The 15,706-nt window shown below is 42.4% G+C and overlaps 1 protein-coding gene across 1 annotated transcript in view; it reads left to right on the top strand.

Moving 5' to 3' along the window:
* The window catches only part of IRAG1 (inositol 1,4,5-triphosphate receptor associated 1), a 117,097-nt gene that overhangs the window by 7,842 nt on the left and 93,549 nt on the right, over positions 1–15,706 (top strand).

Below are 15,706 nucleotides of genomic sequence, written 5' to 3'. Positions count from 1 at the left end.
TCCCCTTAAATCATAAAGCAAGGAAATGCAGAGCAGAATGCGTGTCCCCTACAGGGAGAACATTCCCAAGAGAAAGGAAAGAGGAAAGGGCTAAGCCAGTCAGGTTGACCATTGTCAGAACCCACCATCTGACAGCCATTCCCCTGGAGAGTGAGGCAAACTATAAGAGACTTTTTTTTTCAGAGTTTTTCCGCCATATGTTTCAAGGCTATATATATATTTTTTCACTCACACACCCTCTGAGATTTTATTTTTTAATTATTTTTTAAAATATGAAATTTATTGGCAAATTTGTTTCCATACAACAGATAGCCATTCCCCTGGGGGGCGGGGGGGGGAGTCGGGAGTCTTACATTCTGTGGCTCCTCCCACATCAATGAAACAATCATGTAGGAGAAGAAGCATGATGCCCCTAATGGTGCCTCAGTGAGGGCTGACCCAAGCCCTGTTGCAAAGCTGGCCTCTGAGGTGATGTACACCACCAGATGTGCCACACCCTAGTGACAGGTAGGGAGCTTTCAGGCTGCAGAGGCTGCCATGTAGTACCAGGAGGTGAGCACCCCTAGCTCCTCTCTCTCCTGCCTGATGGAACTTCACCCTTTCTCTTCCTGACATGCCTAGTGGGCACCTGTTTGAGGAGCAGTCCTTCTGTGGACAAGACAAGCATCCAACTAGAAGTATCTGGTGTGAATTTTTTTTTTCATGCAAGTTCCATTTAGGCAGCTCCAGTCAAGGAGCAAATGGCCTCCTAACTACCTCTTCCTCTGGGATCTTTCATGTAGATAGACAATGAAAGGAGGGGATGGGAACTACCATTGTTTGAGCATGCTGTTTGTGCCAGGTGTTTTATATATATAATATGTTGTTAAACTCAGACCATAGCCATCTAAGGGAGATATTTGTGAGCAACTGACACAGTCCACTTACTCAAAACAACTAATATTAACTAGTAAGTAAAGAAAGGGGACTCAAATAAAAAACTATGAGACGCCTAATCTATGGCAACTTCCATCTGTCTGGCACATATACCCAGGCCATAGAGGAGAGTGAGAATGTCCATCCTCTGTGCCTGCTCCTGTAGTTTGAGCCTAGGGGGTCCTGGCACTGCTTCTTGGAACAAAAATGCCCTGAGCTTTGGGGCAGGATGCTGGACAGCTCTACTCTGTATCTCTCTTTGTCTTCTTTCAACATGTGACAATCTTTATCATGTTTCATAACCTTGTCTATGAACAAGCCCCTTCCTCTGGTAGGAAAATACAGTACAAGTCTAGAATCTCTATCATAAGAAATGCCATGTTGTACACTGTGAGTCTTGAGACACTCTCTGACTCACCAAGTCTTGTGCCCTAAAAGGTCATAGATCCTGCCATAGTCACCCAGTCTGCCTCAGAGGCAGCATGGAGTAGTGGTTGAGACCCCAGCTTCTAAAGTCAAATGACCTGAACCAAGTCTCAACCTTGCAACTTATTGCGTGACCTTGGGCAAAATGATCTAACCTCTGCTGCCTTACTTTCCTGACATATAAAATAGGCTGGTCATGATGTGTCTTGTTCAAAGAATTGTTATGAAGATGAAATGGATTAGTGTATTTAAAGAACTTATTTGTGTATAAGTATTCAACAAATAATAACTATTATTCAAGCCCAGGTTAACATCAAGCACATGGGACTCCTCTATTTTGTGGCTCCAAATTGTCAGGTTTTTCAAAGGCCTGTCTCATCGTGATATTTTCAACCTGGGCTTGATTCACTGGTAGAAAGAATATAATGTCTTTCTGGGCTTCTCACCTAAGACGTCTTTCCTGTTTCCCAGCTGTGGTCCAACTAGTCCCTAATGTAGGTTGGAAGGTAGTGGTGATGAGGTTAAGTGTTGTTAGGAGGAACCTAGATGGCTGAATGCCAAGAGAACTCCCTAAAAAGCATCATCTTGGGGGATGTTCCAAGGTCCTAGCCCTATCCCTAAGCCTGGTCAGTGGCCTAGAGTTGATTGTTCACATGGAGACTGACTCATGATAATCAAACTCATAAGAGACTGAAGTATATAATTCTGAATGTCTGTGTGCTAATGTATGGTGGGAGATAATCCTATCCAGTGACCAAAATGCCTGGAAGATGAAAATTTTTCTCAGAAGGTAGAACGTTCTGAGGGGGTGTTTCACCTAGGCTAGAGCCTGATAGTAATTTCTGCCTACAACAGAGAGACTTCCCCAGAGCACAAGAGGGGTCTCTCCCCTGGAAGCCTTAAATCAGCCTTTGTCTTTGGAGTCCCGTTTTATTCTGGAGAAAGATGGGGTTTGCTGGAAGGTAGTTCAGAGAATCAAAGGAAAAAGTAGACAGGCAGGTATTGGGAAGGCAATCCCCAGGGCAGTGCTGGGGACATGACAGCAGGAACTTACCTTTTTTTTTTTTTTTTTTTCTAGAGCAGAGGTCTTCTCTAGGGCAAAGGTTTTTTGATGGTTCATCTCATCAGTTAAAAAAATTGTTTTAGTATGCACCTCCAATTTATGTGCATTTCTTTAAGCCATATTCATGAGCTACATTAATAAGCCAGTTATTTTATAAAACACATAAAAATAGAAATTTTGAAGGGTTCAGAAAGATGAAATTATATATGAAAATCATGCTTTATTTTTTTTTAAACAGTGCCACTGGCTTTTTTTTCTTTCCTTAAGAGTATTCCTTACTGAGAGAGCTCATTATGTTTTAAAATCTCAGCTCTTCGGATAACCCCTCACTTTAATGACTGTCATGGTAAATGAGATACTGTAACAATCAGTCTTCTGGCAAGGAACCAAATCCAACTCAACTGGCTCAAGAGACTTTAACAGAAGAACTACTTACAAAAGATAGTGCCCAGGCACCCCAGAATGAGCAACAGCAGGAGGCTGTTACTAGCCCTAGCTGGAAGGGGCAGGAGAAAGAAATAGTGAGACCATAATCCAGTGACATGGGGATCCAGGGAAGAAGGTCCCTCCAGAATGAGCTGTAGTTAAGAAGGGATACATTCATGCCAGAGATGTAGTGCTGCAGCAAGTGGGAACAGAGAAGAAAATCTCCCAACCTCTCTCTCCTCCCACCTCCTCCTGGACCATTGGCCAATCTCAGGAAACAAGCATGGGAGCCCAAGTGATACATCTGGTAGATGTCATCTGGGAACATGGGCACAGAATAGATCAGGGGGAAGGCAGGGAGAGAGGGAGAGCAGGAAGAGGATAACGAGCTCAAATAGCTGATGTAGAAGAAGGGCATCTTTACTTACTGAATTGTAAGAAAAATTTTCAGTTTGATTCACCAGTTTGCAAAAAATGTTTGAGAGTTGCTTGTGGTGTTTGTAGTACCTTAGTAGTATCTTCATTCCACATTTTTTTTTGCAGGAGACTTTTATTTTGTTTTATTTTAGTTTATTTTTAGGAGACTTTTAAGCCACTTGCCCATTTTATGATGGTTGGTTTGGTTAAACCTAGATAAATATATTTCACTAATCCACTTACTTGGGCACATACAAACTGTGTCATACTTCACTAAAGCAAAGGAATACATGAGGGTGCTGTTATGTCAATCCCTTAGCATTGTAGAATTTCCCCTGTACCTTCAGGACATCTCACAAACTGGATGTGACAGTGGCCTTTCAACATAGAGACTGAATGAAGGCCCCATTGTCAATCTGCTTATATAATACAAAGAAAGTAGAACTTAATAATAGTTTCCAGTTGTCTTCCCATGTTCCCCTGGATCATTTTGCTTATTCCATGGGCACTCATTCCTCACTCTGAAGACCACTGCTCTAGGGAAGAGCCCTGGCTCAACCAGGGTCCAGGGACTCTTAGTCTCTGTCCAAGGTCTTGGGAGAGAGAACATGATGGGCCCATTGTGGGTCAGTATTAATCAGCTGAGGACAGGCAATAGGATCATGGGGAACCATTCCTTATATACAGGGGTCCTTCCTAAAGAAGGGAAAATTGCTGAAAGCAGAAGTCTTTCCAAAGGATGTTGTTCTCTGTAAACTCATAATCATCCACCTGTTCTGTCATCTGGAGACCCCGGTCAAGCCTCCTCACCCGTCAGCCACATTTACAGACAATTTCTTGAGTCACTTCCTTAGATAACTAATCATATCCCTTGCATGTGGGTTTTCCACGTGGTTGTATTGGAAGGTAGCTTTATTTCTTTGTTGTTGTCACCATGTACAGACAATTTCAACAGGTCTGAGGATCACAGGGCCTTACACTGATAGAAGCAGATGGTTTTTCAGCCCAGCAGAGAAAGAGCAGTGTGGGGATGGACCTCAAGGATCTGGCAAATTAGACCCAGAAACACTTGGCAAGTTGTCCCTGTCTCATGACTCCTACAGTCTATAAGAAGTTGCTCAGACAAAGTAAGCCTGCCTTTTTAGAGTCCTGGAGGGGAAGATTCCACTCGCTGAAATCTTCAGGAGCCTTCTTGTTTTGCTTGACAATAACAGGAGTGATAATAGTGTACTTCTTATCATTACTACAACAGCTATCATTTGTTGAACACCAGCTATATACCATGTTAAGTGCTTTACATATATTATCATATTTTTGATAGGTGAGATAGGTAAAAATATTATCTTTCTTTTGCTGATTATCTTTCTTTTGCTTGAAGCTCAAGGTTTTCTGAGGTTCATTAGTTAACTCAGGAAAGAGGCAAGGTCAAGGCTTGATTGCCCTTGGTTCAAAGTGCATGCAGCCTATCAGCAGACAGAATCTCACACTTGAAGCTCTCAGGCTAGGAGGAGGTAGTGGCTGGGCTGGTAAGACTTTTTTTTTTAAGTTGATTTATTTATTTTAGAGAGAGAGAGATTGTGAGCAGGGTTGGGGCAGAGAGAGAGAGTGAGGGGAGAGAGAGAATCCCAAGCAGGCTCCACACCACCAGCACAGAGCCTGATGCAGGGCTTGAACTTATGAATTGTGAGATCATGACCTAAACCGAAATCAAGATTCAGATGCTTACCCAACTGAGCCACCCAGGTGCCCCAAGGCTGGTAAGACTGTTGAAAAGGTTAGGTCTTCATGGATTTATAGAGAGGTATTAAGGTAAGCTAGAACCATGGCAAGTTTGTAGCAGGTTATTGGTGGATATTGAGTGAGTCAATGAATGAACAGACACTCCTAGGTTTGAAGATAGAGTGTATCTTCCAGTATCCATCCCTGGTGCTGAAATGAAGACAACATTATAAGTAGGGGTCCCAGGTTCTAGGCTTGGCTCTGCTTCCAAATCATTTTGTGTCCTTGAGCAAATCACTTCTGCCTTCTGAGGCCTTAGTTTCCTCATCTGTGCACTGTTCATGCCCAAGGCCCAGTGATTCACCCCAATGGTCATATGACTGAGGTCCTCCTGGAGTATTGACATTGTCAGTTGCTGCATATGTGATAAGGAGGATTGCAGGTGTGTTAGAAGAATCAGCTATTATCCATTGTCTAAAAGCCCACACAGTGCCTTTCTGGGCAGTCAGAACTGGCACTGGGTCCAGAGTAAAGTGGAAGGGTGTGTATATGAGAAAACATTTACTGCTGAAGGGAATGCCTATTCTTTCTCTTTCCTGTTAACAAGGCATTTGACTCATGCTTTGGACATTTGCTGTTCAGATCAGAGATGTGTTGTGTTTGTCACTAACAAAAGCAGCCTCTGGAGCCTGGTTCCTCTTCCCTCACACTACAGGGTCAGCTGCTTTAAGTCCTGGGGCTCTGGGAGCAGATGGATGTGAACAATGGAATGGGGTCCTAGGTAAAAAAGACTGGAAGTCCCTTGGAAGACATTTGGGACACCAGAATTTGGGGACCTCCAGGAGGCCCTGCATACCTCTTCAGAGCTTCCTAGGTGGGAGAGATCTGGAGAACCTGAGGAGACCCCCTAAAATGATTTGAGCAGCTAGCTACCCTCTGCAAAGCATGTTCTCTGATTGTATCTCATGTGATCCTCCCAGACGACCACATAGCCATATACTCTGTATAACCTTGCATGGATTCTCTGGATTTCATGGTTTTATGCATTATATGTAGCCTAACACCACCTCCTGTGCCCCTGCCCTGTCCCAAAGCCACATTGGATATTTGTGGGCCTTAGGCACTTTTGTCTCCATGGTTCCCTTCTTCCTTAAGAAATTTATTTTATAACTGTTGATATAAATACATTAATGTTATCTATCAGGACATTTTTTTTTTGGCCTGAAAGTTTACTTTTTTTCCCTTCTGATTTTAAAAGAAATTAAAACATTTTCATGGGCACTATGCATGGTTCCCACCATACTTAGTGAATAAGTCAGCCCTGCCCCATCACCTTGCTTTTCAGAGCACAGTCTAGGACCAACAACGTCAGTATCACCTGGGAGCTTGTTGGAAATGCAGACTCCTGAGTGTGGCCTCAAACCTACTGAGTCAGCATCTGCACCTTAATGAGACCTCTAGGTGATTTGTGTGCACATTATAGTCTGAGACATGCCACCTGGCACACTGTTCATGGTAGTACTGGGAGTATCTGAATCACAGGTCATGATACTTCAAATTACAGAAAGAAGTTTAATAACAGAAAACCCCATATGGAAGCTGTATCTAGCATTAAATGGCTGTATAAATGCCAAGAATTCCTGGATGGTCCTGTCTGCCAACCACAACTGGAGAAATGACACTTAGGGTGAGGGGGCACATATGTTGCTGAATTGGTTCTTTCAGCCTTCCTATGAAACACAGAGCCATCTCAATGGAGGAAGAGAGGGATGCAGGAGGCATGGCTCTCAGTGCCTCAACCCAGAGGTGACATACAATCTCTTGGCCAGAATTAGTGGCTGGGTCCCAACCAACAGCAAGAGAGGCTGGGAATGAAGAGGAACACAGGAATACTCAGAGAATGCTAACCATCTCTGCCAGAGGCTGGGGACTGGTGAGGCCTGATGCTCCCAGAGGTGAGAAATTAAAACACTATAATGCAGTCAACCAGGCAACCAGAGACTCCCGAGCTTGTAGAGTCCTAGAGAAGCTTGGAGAATTAACTCAGCGGGCAAATATGTCTTGCTTCTCCAAAAAGGGGAGGGGAACACAACTGGGCAACAGAGGAGCACAGTTTTGGCAGCCAGGGTCATCCAGGAACGCTTGGCATCCACACACCCACTTATATGTTCCACATGGGATTTTCTGTTATAGAACTTCTTGCCAGAAGATAGAGGTGGGTATCCCAACTTGCATTAGACTTAGCTCAGCAAGGTGTACATTCAAAGGCACTGAGATTTGGGGCCTGTTGCAGAAGCTACTGTTAATTATCCTAATTCACTACCCAAGCACCTTTGTCATAGGCACCCTCTCCCATTTCCTCAAAAGGGGAACATACTTACCACCTGTCACTGGTGCTGTCCTACTATCCAGCCCCTCTGCCTGCTTAGTGCTCTAACTCCACCCTTCTCTGTGGAGAAGGCCCTGGATTAGAGCCTTGTTATGTTATATGTTATAGGGGAGGAAACTCAAGATCCCACTGGAAAATGAGGAAGTTGGGTGTAAAATCTGGGTCTTCTGAATCTTATGTGCCTGTCTGTAACGGGCTGGCCTTCCCAGCCATCAAGGTTAAGAAGGGCTACTCCTACGGAACCTTGGCTGGCTTTTATGGGGCTTCCTGCTGTCTTGGTTAAGAGGTTTTATAAACTGAGAGGATGCTGTTGGCCTATGGGCAGAGAGTGCCATGTGCAGACTGCTAGTTCTGAGGGAATATGTGAGGAATCCCTTTTTGCAAGGCTTGTGAAGGACTGACAATGCCAACTAACAGTGAGCACTGACTATGTGCCAAATACTGTTCTAAGAAGTTTACCTGTATTATATAATCTACATAGTTATCACCATCTGTGTTTCACGTATGAGGAAACTGAGGCAGGGACAGATGGAGTAATTTGCCCAAGGTCACCCGGCTACTGTGCAGCAGGGCTGGGAAATGATCCCAGGCAGCCTGGCCCCAGAGTCCATGTGCACAACCGCTCTGCTTCTCACCTCTGGCTCCCCACCAGCCTGAGACGGCCTGGGGCATCTGTGATTAGGCTTTGAGGAAAACACATTGAGATACTCCTTGAGAAAACATTCATGGTCAAATAAGTTTGGGAAACATTCTATACTTTCTTTCTTTCTTTTTTTAATTTTTAAGTTTATTTATTTATTTTGAGAGAGAGAGTACAAGCAGGAGAGGGTCAGAGAGAAGGAAGACAGAATCCCAAGTCAGCTCCATATCATCAGCACAGAGCCCAATGTGGGACTTGAACTCATGAACCATGAGATCATGACCCGAACTGAGATCAAGAGTCGGATGCCCAACCAATGGCACTGCCCAAGTGCCCCTGTACTTCCCTCTTGAAGATTTATCTTGCATATTGGCTTCCTAAAGGCTGATAAGCCCTACAGTACAGAAATCTGTCCAATGCTGATGTTCCCAAATGTACTTAAACACGGAAACCTTTATTTTCACAGCTACTAACAAAATCACCCAGAAAAAGGGTTGCAGAGAATACTCTTTGGAAACAGCTAGCAAGAGACATTCTTGCTTGAGTGCACACAAGGTGGGTCATGTGGCATCTAGAAAGCCCTTGCTGCTTGTAGAACTGCCAGGGCAGTCTCTAAGTGGGCCAGTCAGCCCAAAAAGCTTCTCCCTGGGAGGCAGACAGTGTCTAGAGTGGGTACAGGATGGGCTCTGCTAGTTTCTAGTCCTGCTTGGCCACCCTTAGGTGTCCCTATGGACAAGTCACAGCACCACACTGAGCTTCACTTTCCTTATCTGCAAAATAACATTTGCCTCCTTCTGCAGTCAGGGGATTGAGTGAGCGAATATACCTAAAGTATCAGACACATGGTATGCCTTTGATGAATGGTGATTGTTCCATTCTTGCCTTGTTCCTTATAGTCTTCTAGTCCTGTTTGGACATAGGACACTAGGATGGGAAGTTCCAAGGAGCAGGCTGGAGGTCATTGTGCCTTTGTTTTATGCTCCAAAGAGGTCAAGTGACTCTAGTCCAAGAGACAGCTTCATCCTGAGTAGGGGAGGAGATACTCTCGGGTGGAACAACTTTTTGAGAACTGAGGTTGAGCTTATGGGACATGCTCAGAGTTAGTGTCATATCAACATCAAAAGGGAGCATTAACTCAGGATTCCAGAAGACTCTTGAAGACCCAGAAAAGGCAAAAGTTCATCTCCTTGGTATAGGCAAAAATGTTTAAATATAATTATAAATGAAGTGCCAACTGGCAGAGTGTAGCAGAAATCTGTGCCAGCATTGATTGGTCACCTAGCAAGGGGCATTTCTAAACAATGGTGGATCTGAGAATAAATTTAGAAGGTGATTATCTTTTAAAAAGACCTTGGACAGAGAGGCTGATAGAGAGAGAGCCACTGTGGTGGTACACAAAGGGCACTGGAGTGGGAGTCAGTTTTATCTGGGACCCTAATGGCTGTGACCTTGTCAAGTCCCTTCACCCCACTGAATCTCAGCCTTCTCATCTGAAAAACAGATATAATAGAATCTACTCTGTAGTGATGTTGTGAGGAACAAACTAAACAGTGGATTTGAAATAGTTAGACAATAGGAAACTCTAAATAGTAAGAGGTTGATATTAAAGACTAGGAATGCCCTGTAAGGATTGCCATCAGGAGACAACAATCAAGATGAAATAGCTCCCTTATAAAAAGCTGATGGACTCTTCCAAGATGAAGTCAGCCAAGCAGATCCAGGATGTAGATGAGGGCTAGAGATGGGAAGTGTAGGAGGCTTCCTGGTAAACATAGAGTTCCCATATGACCCAGCCATTGCACTCCTAGGTATATACCCCAGAAAACTGAAAACAGGTGTTCAAATAAAACTTGTACAAAAATGTTCATAGCGGCACTATTCACAATGGTCAAAAAGTGGCAATGACCCAAATGTCCATCAACTGGTGAATATGCATGAACAACATGAGAGATATCCTTGCCATGGAATATTATTCAGTCATAAGAAGGAATGAAGTACTGATATGTTCTACAACATAAATGAATCTTGTAAACATTATGCTACGTGAAAGACTCAAAAGACCACATATTGTATGATTCCATTTATATGAAATGTCCAGAATAAGCAAATCCATGGAGACAAAAGGCAAACTAGTGATTTCCAGGGCCTGGGCGGGTGCAGAGTGGGGGTGGGGGTGGGTGTGGGGAGGACGCATGGGAAGCAGCTGCTTGATGGCTATGATGTTTCCTTTTGGGGTGAAGAAAACATTCTGGAGCTAGATAGTGGTAATAGGTGTACAACAATGTGAATGTATTTAATGCCACTGAATTGTACACTTTAAGATGCTTAAAATTATAAATTTTATGTTATGTATATTTTACCACAATTAAAAAAGTTTCCTGGTGAAGAGGAAATGTGATTCACACATTAGGATCCTTTCTCCTAGAGTAGAGTGAAGGAGAGGGTGGAGGTTTCAGAGTTTGTGAGGCAGGAGCTGGGGTCTTGTGTCAATAGATTCACCAAGGGCCTATGGTAGGCAAACCTTGTGTGAGGGCCCCAGGGAGATCCAGAATCAACTACAACATGCCCCCTGCTCTCAAGATGTATATTCATTATTCTTAAGTAAGGATAGGCTGACAGGTAGTATATACAACAAGGGAGTAAATTCAGGGGAGTGAGACATTAATTCTGCCTTGGCCATATGTGAAGACTTCTTGGAAAAGAAGATAATTGAGTAGGTGGGATTTTGGCAGGTAGGTAAGAAGTGGAAGGTTTTCTGGGGAAAGGCACAGGGTCAGAGAGTAGAGAAGCATTGCAGAGTAGGGGATAGGGTTGATGTAAATCAGGCACAGTATGCACAGAGCCATTGGAGATGGTTGTGAGAGGTAAGCTCGAAAGGAATTAGGGTTGCTAAGAAAGTAGATCTTAAAAGTTCTCATTGCAAGAAAAAAAATTTTGTAACTACATATGGTGACGGATATTAGCTAGAACTATAGTAGAGACCTTTTTTGCAATATATACAAATATTGAATCATTATGTTGCACACCTGAAACTAATTTAATGTTATATGTCAATTACACCTCAGTTAAAAAAGAAACACAAGAGGAATTGGGGTCAGGTTGTGGAGGGTTTTGAAGGTAGAGCTGAGGAAGCCAGGACTTGCTCTCCAGACACTGGCGAGTCAAGGAGTCCTGTAAGCTGAGGGGTAACATGACTAAGCCTGTGCAGAGAATGATCAGTGTGATGGAAGAAGGACTGAAGGGAAAGAGACTGAGGATGGGGATATGAGCCCTGGCAAAGTCTCTATGAATCAAGAAAGACCCCTCCAGACCAATGGCAGTAGGAAAGGGGAAGGGTAAGCCAAATCCAGTGAGTTTTGCATTAGCCAAGATTCTTGTCTGCATGGAACAGAAACTTATTCAGGTTAGATTAGGCAATAGCCAGGATTTTCTGGGGTACATAACTGACAGGTCTAGGGCAGGTTCAGATGCAGTTGGATGCATGGGGCTCATCCCCTCTACTTCTCAATTGTCCTTGGTATTGGATCTCTTCTCAGGTGGCCTCTGCCTCATGATGGCAACCTGGCACTTACAGTTCCCAGCTTATATCCTATCCTCTCAGAAACCCCAGCGGCAAGAAGTCTCCCAATTGTTCCAGTGAAAGTCACCGAGATGACTTTACTGCTCAGTCAGGGTCATGTGTCCATCCCTTGATCACCAGGGCTAGGGTCATGGGGTGTTCTGATTGGCCAGGCCTGTGTTACAGCCCCACTCCCGTAGTGGAGTCAGCTATCCCCACCCCAAGCACAGGTGCGATGAAGATGCTGCTGCTGTTACCAGAAGAAGGGGGACTGGGCCACCAAATGGACCCAAACTGCGGATGTCTCTCCAAGGCACTGACTCTGCGCCAAGGCATTTACACATCTCATTTCATCCTGTCAACAATCCCGAGATAGAAGTGATTATGTCCATTTTACAGGGGAGGAAACTGTGGCATAGCCCACCTTGTCCCCCCTTTCCCCCTATAAACACTTTTTCTGTTCTGTGCTGCATGGGCATCTCTTAGAGAGGTAAAGTGGGACCACTCGAGAGTCAGCACAAGGGTCACAGCCAAGAACATGAGAGCAAAAGTGCATGATCTATAAGCGGAGAGACACTCAAACTGCATTTCAATCTCAAAGTGCAGTGGTTATAGATCTTAACCTTTTAATTGTTAGGAGACTGGAGGTCAGTCTCCATGATGTGGGAGAGATGCTCATGCCCTGTGTCGCTCTTGTCCCATGGGCAAGGATCAGGGAATCAGGGTTGATCGGGAGTGGGGGGCTGGTGTGTGTTTGTGTGTGACTCTCCAGACATGGATATAACCTGGTGGTCACTTATTGCAGACACTGTACAGGGAACAGAATTACTTTCCCTGTTGAGCTGAGATTCCCTCTCATGCTGTCAGCATGTCATACCGTCAGCAGTAGAGGAGCCACAAGACAGGGGAAATAGGCAACACATGATGGGCCAGGTCTGGATGGGATGGAAGCAGAACAGAACAGAATGTGTTTTGGGAACTTCCCAGCTGAAAGCCCAGAGGAGTAGGGCTGGTGTGCTTGTAATAGTCACATTCCTCTCTGTTTCCAAAGCCAGTCCTTCCTGATAAAGGAGAAAGCGTAGGGGGAATCTCCAAACTGAGGGATGAATCCTTTCCTTGAGCCTCATTTTAGAGAGACTTCAGAGTGAGAATAAAAGATGTCATTCCCATTTGTGCCCATCCTTGTAAAAACATAACATATATTTGAATTTGAAATGCCTCAGGTGAGACATGGTGCACCCTGCAAAACTGATTTGACTTTTGGGAATGTTGCGTGTGTTGAGTGTGGTGCAGTGTGAATGTGTGTATGCATGTGTGCACACGTGCATGCATGCAGCCTGTGTACTTCCAGAGCACCTTGAACTACAGCATCCCAGCTCTCACTACCCATGCTTATCGTTGCCTGATTACTGCTGTGCTTCTAATTGCTGAGCTCAGTGGCTCAGTCTGCCTGGTTTACTACTGAATACAGAGTTTGGCTTCCTAGGTCCTCAGTAAATTTTGCTAAATGGAAGAATGGATGACTGATCTGCACATGCATTTGGTGAATTTCTCCTTCCTTTTGAGTATAGTTTTGCCTCTGTGTCTCTTATGTGTCTGTCTCTCTGAGCTCACATCCCTTGTCCCTGCATCTCTATCTCTCTTAGTCTTTTTGTTGTCCCCCTCCTTCTTCATTTCTCTCCAAGTGGCCCCATCCTAGAGACATACACCCAGATACCATCTCTTTTCCTCAACCCATTTTCTTAAATTACATACATTTGGGAATTTTAGATATGGAAGAAAACTTGGAAATCGTGTGGCTTAATTTCCACCTTTTTTGTTTCAGGAAACTGTATCCAGAAAGATTGCTATGTAGTAAGGGCCAAAGGTAGTTTCCTTATTTTTTTTTTTTTTTTTTGCAGAAAGTTTTATTTTTAAACAGCCTTATTAAGATATAGTTCACATACAATATCATACAATTAACCTACTTAAAATGTATAATTCAGTGATTGTTAGCACATTCAGAGAACTGTGCTGCCATCCAGAAAATTTTCATTATGTAAAAAGAAACCCTTTACCTATTAATCATCATTCCCAATTTCTCCCATCCTTCCAGCCCTAAGCAACCATTAATCTACTTTCTGTCTCTACAGATTTCTCTATCTATTCTTGACATTTCATATAAAGGCAATCATGCAATCAAACAATATATTGTGTTTTGTGACTGGCTTCTTTCACTTAGCATAAAGTTTTCAAGTTTTATCCATATTTTAGCATGTGTCAGTACTTTATTCATTTTATGGCTGAATAATATTCCACTGCATTAATATACCACATTTTATTCATCTGTTAATTAGTTGGACATTTCATTTGTTTTCACCTTTTGACTATGGATCTATGTTTAACATTATGAGAACTGCCAGTGTATTTTACAAAGTGACTGTATGATTTTACATTTCCACCAGCAATGCATAAGGATCCCAAGTTTTCCACATCCTTACCAATATTTGTTCTTATCTGTCTTTTTTATTGTATCCATTTTAATGGGTGTGAAGTGGTATCTCATTGTTGTTTTTGATTTATACTTCCCTTATGGCTAATGATATTGGGCATCTTTTCATACATTTATTGGGCATTTGTATATCTTCTTTGGAGAAATGTCTGTTTGATTCTTTTGGCCATTTAAAAAGTATCTGTCTTTTTAAGAGTTCTTTATATATTCTGGATTCAAGTCTCTTATTAGATATATCATTTGTAAATATTTTATTATATTCTATGGGTTGTATTTTAACTTCTCAATGGTACTTTTCACTGTGCAAAAGTTTTTAATTTTGGTGAAGTTCAATTTATTTCTTTTTTCTTTTGTTCCCTGTGCTTTTGGTATTGTATCTAAGAAGGTATTGCCTAACTCAAGAACACAAAGATTTACTCCTATGTTTTCATCTAAGAGCTTTACAGTTTTACCTTTTCCATTTAGGCATCTGATCCATTTTGAGCTAATTTTTGTGTATGGTATAAGGGAGGTGTCCAATTTTATTCTTTTGAATGTGGATATCCAGTTGTTCCAGAACTATTTGTTGAGGACTATTCTTTACCCATTGAATTATCATGGTACCCTTGTTGAAATCAACTGACTATAAATGTAAGGATTTACTTACGAACTCTCAATTTTCTTCCATTAATCTGTATGTTTATCCTTGTATAGTATCGAGTGTCACACTGTCCTACTGTAATTTTATATATTAGCTTTTGAAATTGAGAGATGTGAATTATTCTTTTTTTCCTTCTTTTTTCAAGATTGTCTTGGTTATTCTTAGTCCATTGCATTTCCATATGAAATTGAGGATCTGTTTGTCAATTTTTGCAAAAAAAAAAAAAGGCAGCTAGGATTTTAAAGGTATTGTGTTGAATCCGTACATCAATTTGGGGAATATTTCTGCCTTAACAATATTAAGTCTTCTGACCCATGAACATGGGATGGTGTTCCATCTATTGAGGTCTTCTTTAATTTCCTTCAACAATGTTTTGTCGTTTTCAGAGTATATGTTTTTAATTTCTTTTGTTGAATGTGTCCCTAAGTATATTAAGCTTTTTGATGTTATTATTATGTTTCTTTAATTTCATCTTCAAATTGTTCATTGCTAGTGTATAGAAATATAGTTGGTTTTTATATACCAATCTTGTATTCTGCAACTTTGTTGCATGCATTTATTAGTTCAAATAGATTCTTAGTGGATTCCTTAGGATTTTATATATACAATATTATTCCATTTGCAAGTAGTGGTAGTTTTACTTCTTTGAAACTAGAATTCTTGGGTCCTTGTCCAGGGCATGTTTATTTCATTAGAGGGTCCTAAAAGGAGCTTTGTGTTTGACTTGAGAAATACTAAAGCTGTTATTCCTCCAAATTCATTGACCCCAATTCCTAAGGTTAGGTGTTTGAAAGAGATTTGAATTTAAACTTGATACAGCCAAGAAATTAATAGCTGCATTAGGGGCAACTGGGTGGCTCAGTCAGTAAAATGTCCGACTTCGGCTAAGGCACGATCTCACGGCCCGTGGGTTTGAGCCCTGCATCAAGCCTGCTTCAGATTCTGTGTCTCCATCTCTCTCTGCCCCTTCCCCTGCTCATTCTCTCTCTCTCTCTCTTAAAAATAAACAAACATTAAAAGA

Source organism: Lynx rufus, unplaced genomic scaffold (assembly GCF_022079265.1).
Source record: "Lynx rufus isolate CCGP_SWC_20201006 ecotype Redwood Valley unplaced genomic scaffold, mLynRuf1.p SCAF_9, whole genome shotgun sequence".
Lineage (NCBI taxonomy): Eukaryota > Metazoa > Chordata > Mammalia > Carnivora > Felidae > Lynx > Lynx rufus.
This window is presented reverse-complemented; position numbering and strand designations above follow the sequence as displayed.